Below are 14,847 nucleotides of genomic sequence, written 5' to 3'. Positions count from 1 at the left end.
ACACAGGGCCATGTAGCTTTGGATTTTCTTCTTCCTCATTAATAAAACCCTTCATTTAAAAACTGTATTTTGTGTTTACTTGTGTTATCTTTGACTAATGTTTAAATTTGTCTGATGATCTGAAACATTTAAGTGTGGAAAACATGCAAAAAAGTAAGAAATCAGGAAGGGGGCAAACACTTTTTCACACCACTGTATCAAGGTAGTTCCTCACACTGATGCTAAAATCCAGTTTTGATATAAAGCAGCCCTGCTGATTTGTTTGCAAAACTGCACACGATGGCCTAATAAACACAGAAGACAGGATAGTTACCACATTATCGAGTATCTTCTACTATAGTAGTACTTGGGCAGCTCAGTGAGGCTGTACTTATACTACAACAACAATGCTAACATGCTGATGTTTAGATGGTATTCAAGCTTTGATTTTGACCTGATTGGACCGACCACAATTAGGCCAAGCTGGGCTGAAATTTGTCATAATTCCCCTAGGACTTGAATCAAGCCAGTCCACTCCAATTTCTTACCTTATAGTTTGTATAATGCCGTGAATAGTGTATAGGCTGTGTTGCCATCACTCCATCCCGACTCCTGCATCTCATTCATGAGGAGAAATGTTTTACAATCTATGTTTAAAGGTCTAGCCTGTAGGATTTAGTGGCCTCTAGTGGTGAGGTTGCAGATTGCAACCAACTGAAACTTCCCCCATGTGCCAAGCATGTGGTAGAATTACTGTGCTCAGCATGAAAACATGAATGACCCTATTTAGAGCCAGTGTTTCGTGTGTCTGTTTTGGGCTACTGTAGGACAAGATGGAAGAACCTGCTCCATATGTAGTTATAAACAGCTCAGTATAAGGTAACAGAGAGACCACGATTCTTTGTTTCAGGTGATTTTATGTAATGGAAACATAGCTATGAATATAATATTCCATTTATCTCAACATGTCATCCTAAATCGTACATACTGGAGCTTTAATGTTTGTGACATATGAGCCAGTTTTAGGGCTGTGCTGAACATTTTGTAGGAGAAGGCATATGTCAGAGATCATGCCACAAACATCTGTTCACGCACTGAAAAGACTTTTGAGGTTTTAATTGGGCTCTGGCCCAAAACGGAAGCTATGGTTCGGGCTCAGGTCGGGCTTGGACAGAAACTATGCGAATTCATGTAAGGTCAGGCCTGATTTTCTCAGCCTCTAGAAGGTATTTATCTCGTTAATTATGTTCGCTTAGCATGTTAACATTTGCTAATAAACACAGGAACACAAAGTGCAGGTGAGGCTCTTTGGATGGTAGTAATGTTGCAAGTATTTGGTCTTAAGTGAAAGTACTGGACAAATTAACATTTTGTCCTGATTCATTCATTGCATTTTCATTTTCCGTAACTGCTTATCCTGTTGGGGGTCGGGGGGGCTGGAGCCTATCCCAGCTGACATTGGGCGAGAGGCGGGGTACGCCCTGGACAGGTCACCAGACTATCACAGGGCTGACACATTGAGACAGACAACCATTCACACTCACATTCACACCTACAGACAATTTAGAGTCACCAATTAACCTGCATGTCTTTGGACTGTGGGAGGAAGCTGGAGCACCTGGAGAAAACCCACGCGGACACAGGGAGAACATGCAAACTCCACACAGAAGGGCTCCTCAACCCCAAGTTCGAACTAAGGACCCTCTTTCTGTGAGGCGACAATGCCAATAACCACTGCACCACTGTGCTGCCATTTTGACCTGATGGTGGCTTTAGATGGAAAGGAGGGGGCTCACCAAAGATATTACAGATTTCACTGTGATTGTTAGCTGTTGAAATATTTCACTTTGAACCAAAAGTGTCAATAAAGTCAGGAGCTCACCAAAGTTATTGGGAGTTATCCTCTTGGAGCCATAAATGTCTGTACAAAATTTATTGGAAATCATTTTCCGTGGAAATGATTTCAGTCTGGACCAAAGAGGACTGACTGACCAGCTTTGCAGAACCTAGAGCCGTGCCGCTAGCATGGCTTAAAAACATAAGCATACATTCCCCCTTGATAAGTATACGCTCGGACCTCCACGTGTTCCTAATTATACACCTCAGTTTTTATGTTTTTTCTGTGTGTATAAAAGGAGGAGAAATCCCTGCAGAGAGAGTAAGAGACAAACAGAGCGAGGCAGAGATTATGCATGGTGTCTCCACCCTGCAGGCTGGTAAAGCGTATCGAAGGTTGGCTAGACTGCACTGGGCAGCTGCTGTGGCGTAAAGATGTGCCACCCTGCCAGACACACAGATGTAGAGTAATGAGTCATTGTGTGCTGGAATTTTGTCAACAGCCTGCATCTCCCTTCTGCCTCCCTCTGTCTCACCTTCTCCCTCTTTCTGCGTCTCCACCTTGCTCCTTCTCTTTGTGTTGTGTCTCACTCCGTGTTTATACTTTAATTAGACTTGAATTTTGACTTTAATGAGTGTCCTCCGTGCCTGTGCTTGTTTCCATTTGAAGAATGGCACTGACATGGTGTTCAGATGAGGACTTGACTCTCACTTGTGACCACATGGTATAAAGTAAAGTTTAATAAGGTCAGATTACACAAAGCAGCGGCAAAGGGCAAAATTTGTAAAGGTCACAGGCAGGGGTAGAAAGGTCTCAGCATGCAGCTCAGTAGGGAAAAATGCAGAATAATATGACAGTGGGAAACAATGAGCGACAAGAAAACAAAGTCACTGAAAATGCTGCATTCATTTCAGGTTCTCTCCTTCCCTTTTGCCCTCACTAATTATTTGATTCAGAGACCAAAGCCTGTCTTTTGTTAAAATGATTTAAGCTTTATTTGTGCACCTTTATTCCTCATCTTCAGTCACACTCTGGCGAAACGGTGGAAAAGTGAAGAGTTTTTCATGATTGACTTATTTCAGACTTTTTTTTTTTTATTGTTAGGGGAGACTGAGGTTGGCTGGCAACAGCGGTTGGTTGGCACACAGCTATTTTCTGCTCCTTTGAAGGCGACAGAAACAAAAATGTAACATTAAAATGTTGCTTTCTTCACCTGCACTTTGTTAAAACATCTGTAAGTCAGTCTTTTTTGGTGAGGGTAACATTTCAGTTTTATAGCACTGAAAGTAAAATGTGGTCTGAGGACAAAACGATTTGTAAAACTGTTGGAAATATATCACATCTAGTTAATAGACATAGGAATCAAGTACATTATGATGAAGATTTGAAAATCTGTGATGAGCAGTGGTGGCTGCTGATCTTTCAAGGAGGGGAAGCTCATTTTCGGCCTACATCATAAAATGTGTCCGTTTATTAATACTTAAATTCTACCCTCTGGGGCTCCTGCGCGAGGCTAGTGTGACCGCCTGTGAGTGCTTTGGGACAGTGGAGGGGCTCACAGCAGCACCCGCTGCTCGTTGGGGACAGTAACTGCAGAGAGACAGAAGTCAGAGTCTCCAAACACAAGTACAGTCTCCAATAACACCAGAAAAAGATGCTAGATTTGTCACTAGTCGTTTTTAACAAAGAAAAAGTCACTAAGAGGATTTGAAAAGTCTCCAGATCAACTCGGAACAACGGAATGAAACTTGAAAAATGCTCCGGTGGTGGTTTATATTTCAAGATCGCTGATTCGATCATTTCGCTGTCAATCAAAAAGGGATTCAGCCTCAGACAGATCCTCCAATCATCATGCAGAAGCCCAGCGTCCAGGCCAGCCCACTGCCCCATAGACCCCCAGAGACGCTGAGCGTCCGATGGGCGGGACAAAACCGAGCAATTATCCAATGACTGTCTAGTTTCGCTGCAGTGGAACAACCCACTCTGTGCTTCCCCATTGAAGTCTTTGGATGCTGAGCTTCAACACTGTTTAATGCACTGTGACGCTACGGGATTGAATGAGAAGAAAGTCGCGTCAGTGACCTGTGATAAGTAGCTGATTCTGAACAAAAGTTGAACGCGTTCTAGCGCATATTTAGTCAATGAAATGTAAACACAACAGTACATATTTGACCACTTATTTTTTGACAATTTAGGGGAAGCTGAGCTTCCCTTGCAGTCTTAGAGCAATCGCCACTGGTGATGAGTGATGGTAGCTGGCTGTGACGGGGGTTGACTGGCATATGTGCAATCCAAAATAACTCAGCTTTGAGAGATTAAAACTGTTTTAAAACCGTCAAACCGACAGTACTGTTATTGGAACTCAACATATCCACAGGCACCTGGTAGCTACACGTTCTTATACCCATAATAGTAATTTAGCAACCACAGCGGTACGACTAAACACCACATTTACAGTTCAACAGACATATTACATACAAAAAAGCCTGCCCATGACCTCTTAAAGCCTTCAGCTCCATTACTGACCGTAGCTAACAAGTTCATATGACACAATTTCAAACATAACATCTAAGGATCATTCGAGCAGCTGCAACGGCCCCTACATTTATCACAAGAAGTTCATGTTTTGATACATTCAGTAACTCTCTTTGGTGCCCCATAAGGCATAACCTTGGTGCTTTAGGTACCGTCATACCCAACCACTTACCTGTGTGATCCACAGCTTTTTCCCAAAATGGGGTAACCAGTTTACATTCCCAGATTGCATGTAGAAATGTTGCTGTTTCCGTCTCACATTTCCAACATAAATTACTCACCAGTAGACCCATCCTGTACAACTTAAAAGGAGTAATAGTCTACTAAATTTTCATGTTTTCTGGTTCTTTAATAGCAGATCACCTCATTTTAGAAGACATTTGTGTACATTAAAACATATTTATAGCTTAGACCTGAACCTTTAATTTGCTGCTGGTTAGAATATTCTACCATAAATTATGCCAGAGAGTCACTATGGCAGAGAGTGACACGTCACCCCAGTTCCATTTTATCAATTTGATTGGCAGCAACTTAGAATTTACAACAAAGAGGCATAAGAGTTAAAATGCACTCTACCATCTGTGGCATTTATCGGTTTCCATACATGACATCAAGACGTGCACTAAGGCCAACGAGTTCAGAAAGCAACTAGCTGCCTTTTTTTTACCATCCTGCTGCAGGTAACTACTGTAGTTGGATGTGGGTGGAATGTAGATCATATGATAGAATAATTATTTACATAGAATGATACCAAAAATAGAATACATAGAATATATATTTACATAAATACAAAATCAAGGGATAATTCAATAACACACAGTAGTCAATCTCAGCCTCGTCTCACTATGGTGTGCTCTTGGAGCTCTTAAGCAGGTGTCTCGGCCTGCAGCACTCTTTACATGGTGGTAAGAGGGAGGGGGGCAGATGTGGAGCTTTGTCAGAAAAGCACATTGTGGCGAGATGGATTAGGAAGGAAGTGGGAAAGTTAAACTGGTTGACGTAAAACAATCCGGCTTGATAGTCGCTGAAAGCACGTCAAAGAGTCAGGTGGAAAAAGTCTTGAAAGTCCCAGTTCTGGGTGTGGGTGGGTGGGTGGGATGGATATATACCCAGAGGCAGGTTTTCCAAGTAACGAGAGCTCTCAAATAAAAAGTGTAGTTGAGTCTCGAGCAGAGTGCATGCAGGAGGAGTGTAGAGGGGTGACAGACAGCTTTAGAAAGAAGGTTTGACAAAGAAGTTAATGAAAAGTTTGAGACTAAGTCTGTTATACTTCACTTTGATTTGAAGTACTTGCCAGGTAGTGTTTTTGGAACAGGTGTCGTACTCAGTAAGGCAGTGTGTTCCCAAATCGCTACAAGTGTAAGAATAGTGTTAGCGATTTTGCCCCATGTGGTAAATGTAGGAAACACAGGGGACACAGAAATAATCGGGGCTAGAACTAAGAAAAGTTAGAAGTATAAGGAGGCTGTAGGACAAGGTATGGTGTGAGATAGGAAGCTTAAGGACAGGACAAATCAATCAGGAAGCATGAGGAAATTTGCTTTTTTAAGGATCTGGTGATGTTTTTGGCCTTTTTGGTAGTGGTAATAAATGCTGGTGTGGTTGTGCAGCAGCAGAGAGAAGCTTTTAGGCTTGCTCAAACACCTGAAAAATAGAGAATTTATGGATGGGAAGAGGTTGATATTATTTTGTTTCATTGGAGATTGTAGTTTGAATCCAGTAGTTGGCAGTAATGCAACTGTTTGGATGCCAACCGCAATTAAAAACCAAACAAGAAGAATATGCAGCACGCTTTTGCCAGTATTTCCTCCTGAAACCACTAAGTGAAGAAGTGAGTCTGTAGAAACATTAGCTCATCTAATGCTATTCTTTTGCTTGCTACTGGTGAGAATGCAACAAAATATTAGACATCAACTCACAAAACACAACATCTAAAGTCTTCATGAGTAGTGTTCACACATCACAAACCTTTTTTTTTTTTTTTTTTACACGGGTGGAAAGGCCAGGTCCTCTTTCCTCTGTATCAGTCACCATTTGCAGTTTACCAAACAGCAGAACCTGAGTGTTTGAAATAGTCAATTAGTACTCAATAAAGATCGGATCTTTTTCTGTGTACAGGGAAACAGTTTTGCAAACTACAATAAGAGATTTTGGGCTTAAAATCAGTTTAAATGAGTCTTTGTATGTGGAAAATAATCTTAATTTTTACAATAATAAGGTCTCTTTGAAGTTAGAGGGGGGTCAGGTTGGCATTGTGGCCAGACTTTAGGTAGAAGAGACTGAAAGGGAGAAGTGATACAGAAAGAATTCCGCCACGGACATTTGACTGCAATTTTAACTCATTGGAGCTGAAACATTGAACAAATCAATTTATAAAATAGTAATCTGCAAAGAAATTCACAATCAATTAACAGTTGAAGTCATTGTTAAGCATAAAAGGCCAAAATCATTGTATATGGAATAGCTTTGGGTTTTGGATAGGTGGTTGGACTCAAAACAAAACTTGAAATTGCATGTGTCAGTATTAAAACATGTTGTAAACAAATTGATATATAGAAAGAAAAAAAAAAAAGCCGATTAAATGACTATAAGAAAAATCATTAGTTGCAGCCCTACATTTCACTACACCTAAAAGACAAATGTGATTTTGCTATACCTCCACTGTTGTCCCTCTTCCATAAACTCTGCACACCTCTTCCTACCCAACAGCAGCTTTAGTTGGAGTTGCAGCACAAGACTGTAGCCAAACATGTTCCAAACTCAGACAATGCACTGCGTTATCACCAGCTACAGTGCCATCCGCTGGCTGGCTGGGCTGATGTGTGGACCCAGCGTGGCTGGATGTGGAGGAGAGATAGGGTGCTGCGATAGAGCCTAGGGCTAAAGAAGAGCATTGTGTGTTGCTAAACCACAGACCCACTGTGTTGTCTTAGTTATGCATCAGAGAACTGGATGCGTCTTCTTCAATCACCCAATTTCAGCTCCCCCATTCCCTCACTGTCTCTCACATCCTGCCAGTTCTCTTATTTAGTCAAACGTGCGAAGCTATGTGTACGGGCTTAAAGAGTGGAGCCTGCTGCTTGCTGCCCTACATCCTAATGACTCGTCCTGCTTTCTTTCAGGTGTCCTGATGTGAAAAGGTGGAGCTAATGGACTGGAGGAATGTGGAAAATGGCCAATTGCCGGTAAGGTTCAAGAGAAAAAAGTTTGGAAAATGAATGACACAGAAAAGATTTTCATCTGTTGCAATAAGTCAGGGATGAAATGGGGAAAGATGAAAATGGTTGCATTGATTGGATTACGCTGCAAACCATAGAAAGAGGGAGTGAGAGAGGAAATGGCTCAGAGATCTTAGTTTAATAGTATTCTTTCATACAGGCCCGAGCTAATCATCAGAGAGTGTGACCGACTTTGAGTTATCACCCCTTTTATTGTATCAAAATTGATCACATTATCTCCTATCCATCTCTGTACATTCATCTCTGGTGAAAGTGGTTGTCCAAAGCACATAATGGACAGATTAGAAGAAAACCTCTGTTCTGGCAACACTCAATATTTCCCCATTAGTGCGGTGGCCTCTGGGATTAGACCTCTGCCACACATTAAAGATGTCAATACTGCTAATATTGTTTTTGGAGGTCCTCCACCTTCTTAGAGCTACAGCTTGTGTAACCAGATCTGTTTGATAAGATCTATTGAGCAGCTCGGAGACTGGCAGTAGGAGACCTATAGGTCGTATCTTCTATTTGAGAGAGGAAGGCTGCGGGATAAAATGGCCTTAGAGTATTTTTCCTGAAAGTAGCTCTACTCAGACTGTTGGAGATCACAGATTCTTGATTCACAAAGCATGCCAGTATCGGATTTAATACACACACACATGAAAAATAGTCAATACATAGTGAAAAGAGAGATTGAATTTCACCTATGTGGCACAACTGTAGAATGCTTATTCCGGTAAAATGATTTATCCTGTTATCCAAAAAAAAACCTAAATTTTAAGCGTGCTGTTGATGGATGCTCTCACAGTGCAATGCACAAAAGAAATGGAGGAGCTTCTCACCAAGCCCCCGGGAACAACTCCAGGCTTTGAAACCAATTTGGCACTGGCCAAACCGTAGAACTACAACTTCCAGGTCCATCATGTGACGCCATTGGACCCAAATAGACTTTTTTTGTATAGACTTGCATTGTGAAAGAGATGTCTGTAAATCAGGGGCTATTTTATATGTATTTATTTTTTAATGTACATCATTTTCTCATTATGAACACTTTAACAGCCCCCATTTAAATCCATAGACTGTAAAAATAATGGCCGTAGCTGGAAGTGACTTTATTCGGGTGAGAGACTGCCACTGTGGAGGAGCGAGGGGTGGATCTGACAGAGAAGCCGAGCACACAAAAATCAGACAGCCTGTCACTCAGAGTCGCTCGCTCTTACATACGCATAACTTTAAACCTTAATAAAATGTAATCAGGTGGGTTATTAAAAAATTCACCCTCATACAGTTGTCATGAATGAGGAAAATCGCTATAAAGAACGAAAGGAAACACTGGTGTGCTGTGTCTGTGGGCCCATGGTTGCGGAAGATCCAGGTAATTTTATATCTTGAACTAGAGGTTTTTTGGCTTCATGGGCCAATGCATGACCACCTGTAAAAATAAAGCTTGAATAAATACAATTTGAATTTAGATTCTTCAGTTTGTACATAATGTAAAATTAATGGTGTTTGCATAGAACTGTGAACACCACACACTACAGGCTGACGATGAGGCACATGAATTGGTTCATGCTATGCTCGGGGCATACTGGCATGTGATAGGAGGAGCAATCATTTCCTGCCATCCTGTCTTCAGGAGCATAGTGAAGGCCTACCACATTGAATAGATTTTCCAGCCGAGTTTTGGACGTCCGCAGCAGTAGGTGGAGTTTTTCTTGACTTAATCAATTAAATATGATAGTCATAAAACATTTTACTATGAAATAATGTTATGTACTTCTGACTTTGAACATGATCTTACTTGAGTGAGGAGCAGTATTTAGGGTCATAGACAGAGCAAATGAAGAAATCTGTGTCTGCTGCATCTAATGTTTGTCTCCTTCAAAGTGACTGACCTGAACTGACTGATGAGTGCGCCTGCTTTTGACTTAGGTCCCCCACGACTTCAAGACATTGGTGTTTTTAAAAAGCACTCGTTAGAGCAGAAACAGAAAACAATTACATGAAGTCGTTAGCAACAAATTGAGTGACAAAGTCCTAAAAAACTGGAATGACAGAATAACCCACCTGCGAGATATGGCAAGAAATATACCTCTGGGGGGTCTGTGGGTAGTGGGTACCCCAGTAGGTAGGATGAGGCTTAAGTCTACAGTTGAACTGACAGGTTTCTATCAGTTTTCTAGCACATTTTCTATCATTTCTGACAGTGTAAAACATTTAAGGATTTTAAGTATCCTCACACATCTGACAGTCTGACAGCATAACATCCTTCAAATCCCATCTCAGAACCCACCTGTTCAAGCTGGCTTATGCACTTTAACACTGACTGTGCCCTCTGCACCCCTTCTCCCACTGCTTAACAATCATACTGTTTTTATCACAGTGTGTGTGTGTGTGTGTGTGTGTGTGTGTGTGTGTGTGTGTGTGTGTGTGTGTGCACAATTTGCGTCTCTTGTTCTGTATGTTATTTTATATTCTGTGAGGTGACCTTGGGTGTTTTGAAAGGTGCCTTTTAAATAAAATGTATTATTATTATTAAGTATATTTTAGCAAAAACAGTTTACTATGACAAATAGTACATCGTGTACCAGTATGCAGTATACAAGCAGGCATGTCCCAATTACATACCATATATTTATTCTAAGCTGGTTTTGAGTATATAGCTTGTTGACAATAGAAAAATGATTAAGCATGCTTAAAACAGACAATGCATACTAAATACAGCTGATTTTTGAGTGCACTGGTGATGAACATCATAGTCTAACAACGCACAAAGGAGATGGAGGTGCTGCCCACAGCTGGGGAAACAAATAATACATTTTGGGTTGTTGTGAACAAGCTGAAAAGAAATATTGGAAACCAACTAAAAAAAAATATTAAAACATTTTGATGTGCATTTGTGTAGTGTAACTGGCAGAAGTATATACAGTAAAGAATTAATATCTGTAATATGGATTTGTGACACAGCCACGGACTGTCATATAAATGACCAAAAGCAGCAATAATGCATCTTGACCACAAGAGTGCACCATTGCGCTTCCTTGAAACATGAGAGCACAAATCCAGCAGTTTGGTACCTGCATAGTGCTTGTATTATGGACAGTATGATATTGTTCTACCTAACATACAGTAAACATTATATTACCTAGAATAGATTCAACAAAATTATACTGAAAATGAATGTGTAATATGAGATATGAATGAATTTTGAATTATTTATCAAGAAGGAAACATAAAAAAATGACTTAATTATCGGTGCAAACTACAGGTTAAGGGCAGCAGTGTATGTTTTTGTGATGGATTCTCCAACATTATGGCCCACCTTATTACCATTTTCTTACAGAGCTGGCTTATGAATGAGTGTAGACTGAATCCCAGCTCTCTGCGCCGTCCTGTATATAATTTCAGTGGTAAATGAAAACATATACTCCTGCGTGTGTGAGAACGTCCTCTCGGTGCGGCAGTGCTGAGGTCATATCCATTGGGATGGCCCGGCGGTGTGCGGACAGGATGAGGAATAGAGCCCTACTTTCTGAGTTAGATAAATACCTCCATCCGCCTTACTAGAGCATCCACCGGGGACAACACAAAGACCAAAATCAGCAATACATAAGCATCAATAATTAAGCAGCCACACACAGTGAGAGGGTGAAAGGAGGGTGGGGTCCTGGACTGTGCACACGGTTGGCTCTGAAGTGATCCTAAATGCTGCTAATGTCTCTAAAGCTTGTCACAGAGGACAAAATGGAGCGGGGTGCGTTTTCTTTTAAGTAAATGACACAGCTGTAATGCACTCTGGTGTTTTCTTCTTTGTCTTTGTTTTATTTTTTGCCTCCCGTCCCCCCCAATCGCTCTCGTTCCCTCACTTGTCTCCATGTCTCTTGTTTCCGTTTCGTTGCTAGTTTTCATAGATTTCTCTCAGACGACTAGACGTATTGGGTCAAACCTATCCTATGAACAAGTACACCCCATGACCCAACCTGGCTCAGCCTGTGCCTTATCATTTATTTATGGGAGCCACTATCAGTGCAGTGCTGAACAAAACAACAGTGATGTCATTGCTTTCATTTCTTCCAGTGTGTTGACTGAATGCTACAATCCATTTGGCCACCAGCAACAGCAGCCTGGAAAGTTGAAACTGCAATAGCAATTAAAACCCTTAAAAAGTTTAAAAACCTGTTTCAAGAACATAAAAAAATCTTGCTGCATTTTGTGGCTCTACACAAAACAATTTCTGGCTAGGAAAGGTTGAAAAGTTTATTTGTTTAGTCCTTTTTTTTTAGCACACACACGTGGTGTTATCAAGAGGATTCAGTCTGCAGGCAGTTTTATTTTGGAAGGAAAAGGGGCTTTGGTGTTATGTTCCTGTAGGGGCTCTGGGACAAGTGGAGGTCTAGGATTTCTTCCAGTGTCACTTTGTCCTTGTGGAGTTTCTATCCATAGCTCTTTTTTTTCTCCTCCTCCTCTCCCCTATCTTTCGTACGTCCCAGTCGCCCACGAACAGGAATGGCAATTACTTCTGCAGACTGCATGGAAGATGAGTTTGTGGTGTCCTGAGTTGCCATCATGTAATTTATGAAAAGGCCACTAGGGGGAGAGGTAGGGCTGACACAGGTGATATGAAACAAAGTGGAAGGTGGAAATGTGAACACCTGAAAGAGAGGGGGAGACAGCTTAACTGAGAACATGTCTGAGGAAGAAGAGGAAGACCTGATATAGCAGATCAGGAGCGGAGGAGAGAAATAGGAGAACGGTGGTGGAAAATGTAGAAAGACAACGACAGCAGCAACAAGAGGAGGGAAAAATTGTTTGTCTGTGGTTTTGCTGTGTGTGTGCGGACGTGAGAGAGTAACCTGTGTTCCCCTCCCAGTCATCTTTGGCATCTCGCTCAGCAGTGTATTTCCATTCGTGGGGCATGGAGAGAGCAGTGACCTAAGGGAGACCCTGTAATTATCCTCTGTGTCTGTGACAGGCCTGGATAATCAGTCTCACTGGGAATACTGGCAGAGATCTGTGGACGAGTGATTCTGAAAGACCTAATCCTCAATGAAGCGCACTCATAGCTCCCACACTGGTTACTGGAGTGCTCTCACAAGATGCCTTTTGTGACACACTCACAGGTTATACTGCGTGTGTAATCCCCCTCTTGTTCCTTGTCGATCTCTGTTTATACTGTCTTAATTTCTCAGTAACAGATGTTTGAGTAAATTGTGTATTTACTTTCCTTCAGCATACGTTATATTGGAATATATTTGAGCAACGGAGTAAAAAAAAGTGTTTAAAATTCTCATTTTTAGTGGCAGATTCCTCCAAAATTAAAAGACAGTTGATTTAGATTTCCCAGACTAACTTTTCTGTCCAGCTGTGGCATGCAGCTGTTTGTGAGGCAGCAGTCATCCCAACCAATTATAGCTTTCAGGTTTTTAGAGAACAGAATTTAGCTGATATCAATTTTCTGGTAACCCAAATTATTGGTCGTGACTTTCCTGTCTCAACAACATAATGCTACATCGATATTTTTTCATGAGTCACTTCATAGGAGAGTATCTGATGCTTAAGGCCGACAAAATAGCATAGCATAGCAGATATCATGAGCAAATAATAAGCTACAAGTCACATCACATTGAGCGTTGGGGCTTCAGGTAGAAAGCGAAAAAGTAAAGGTTAACATGCACACTTAGGCTTTGAAGTAGGCAAACACACACACACACACACACACACACACACACACACATCAGGACGTGCACACACAAACACAATGGTTCCACATCTCATAAATGTTTCAAAGAGGCTTCAGAAAGGAGTCTGTGATTTGGCACAAGCCACAAATACACACACAGGCAGAAAACACACATACACAACACATGAAAACACTTTTCAGTATCAATTAATGTGCCAGAATGTATTCACACACACATTTGTAGACATTTATATTATGTGCTTCTCCCCATATTCCGCCCTCGCCGAGCAACAGGAGAAATCCTTCCATTTCAAGCGCCAAAGTGTCGCGGGTCAAAGTTCACAGAGAAATAATGACGCGGATGTGTACGCCTGGTGAAATTTCTGATGTCTGGGATACTTGTTCAAGTGTGCCATGCAAGATGAGGGGAGCAGCATTCCCACAGGGGGCCTGGGAATCAATTACCACTCTCCCGAGGCAGTGGATTGGCTGGCAGGGAATGACAACATGCCAGACAGCCACACGGTCAGGCTGTCATCATTTGATTTACACATAATCAACTCCTAATTGTATCACATTGGGCTGCAGGTACATGTAATTTAGAACAGGGTGTGAATTCACAGGGGTTTTGGCAGGCAGAGCTATTGTGTCCCTCTGGTAATGAAGGAGAGGCGAGTGCTTTAATGTGCTTGGCCCCTGGTAGTCCTGAGCTGCTCGCAGCGCGCAGTCATGGAGGCTCGGGAACCAGACTTTTGTGCTTTGACAGTTTGATGGACAGCTGACATGACTGGCTCCGGAGTTGCCAGTCAATCCATAACTGAAAGTAGCCCCAATGCAAGTGTCTTCCGATCAAGAAAAAACTTCAAAGGATTTTCTTCCCCCTTCCTGTGTATTTTTGTTGTCTTCTCTCTTCTCTCTCAGAGTGATCAGCTCCATGTTGCAACAGTATCCTCTGGACACTGTGAAGTTTGCAGTGTGGAACTATTCTTTGCAAAGTTTACAGCGAGAGAAACGGCCAGGTTTCTGGTTCACTGCCTTGCCGCTGCGAGGTTATCGAGCAGTTTACATTATTAATTTAATTACGTGACACTCAGAGTGCTCTTACATCAGGTGAGACGCGATAAATCATCATCAGCCTTATGAGCTAACAGATGCTATAATACGTCCTCTTTCTTCAGCATTGTCTAAACTTACTCCTGTGCTGCATCAATGACATCAGAGAGAAGGCAGCAGACTCCCTGGAGCATCAAAAGGCAGACAGACTGAAAAAAATAATCACATGACTGCTCTATTAATCTACTGTATTATGGCCCTTGATCGATATATATTTTGCTCCTGTTCAACAATAACCATTCATCAAGTTGGCCTGGCTCTGCAAAGGATAACCTTTTAAGACGTCAAGAGGAAAAAGGGAATTCTGTTTAATATGCACTTTTAAAACAGTTATATATATCAGTGAAATACACTTTAAGGCATTACCTGTACAGTAACTCTAAATGACAGCTCTGCCTGTTAAGTGTTAAACAAGTTGGATGCAATGGAAATGTTATGCTTTTCGTTCTTGGGTCCCACTGTAGCACAGCTGAAGGTGGATATTT

The 14,847-nt window shown here is 41.6% G+C and overlaps 1 long non-coding RNA gene across 1 annotated transcript in view; it reads left to right on the top strand.

The window, feature by feature from the left end:
* Nucleotides 1-14,847, top strand: part of LOC126391920 (uncharacterized) — a 115,876-nt gene that overhangs the window by 50,583 nt on the left and 50,446 nt on the right. The window contains exon 2 of the long non-coding RNA XR_007570130.1: nucleotides 7,474-7,536. This is a non-coding gene — a long non-coding RNA (uncharacterized LOC126391920). The remainder of the gene's footprint in view (nucleotides 1-7,473; nucleotides 7,537-14,847) is intronic.

This window comes from Epinephelus moara, chromosome 1 (genome assembly GCF_006386435.1).
Source record: "Epinephelus moara isolate mb chromosome 1, YSFRI_EMoa_1.0, whole genome shotgun sequence".
NCBI lineage: Eukaryota > Metazoa > Chordata > Actinopteri > Perciformes > Serranidae > Epinephelus > Epinephelus moara.
This window is presented reverse-complemented; position numbering and strand designations above follow the sequence as displayed.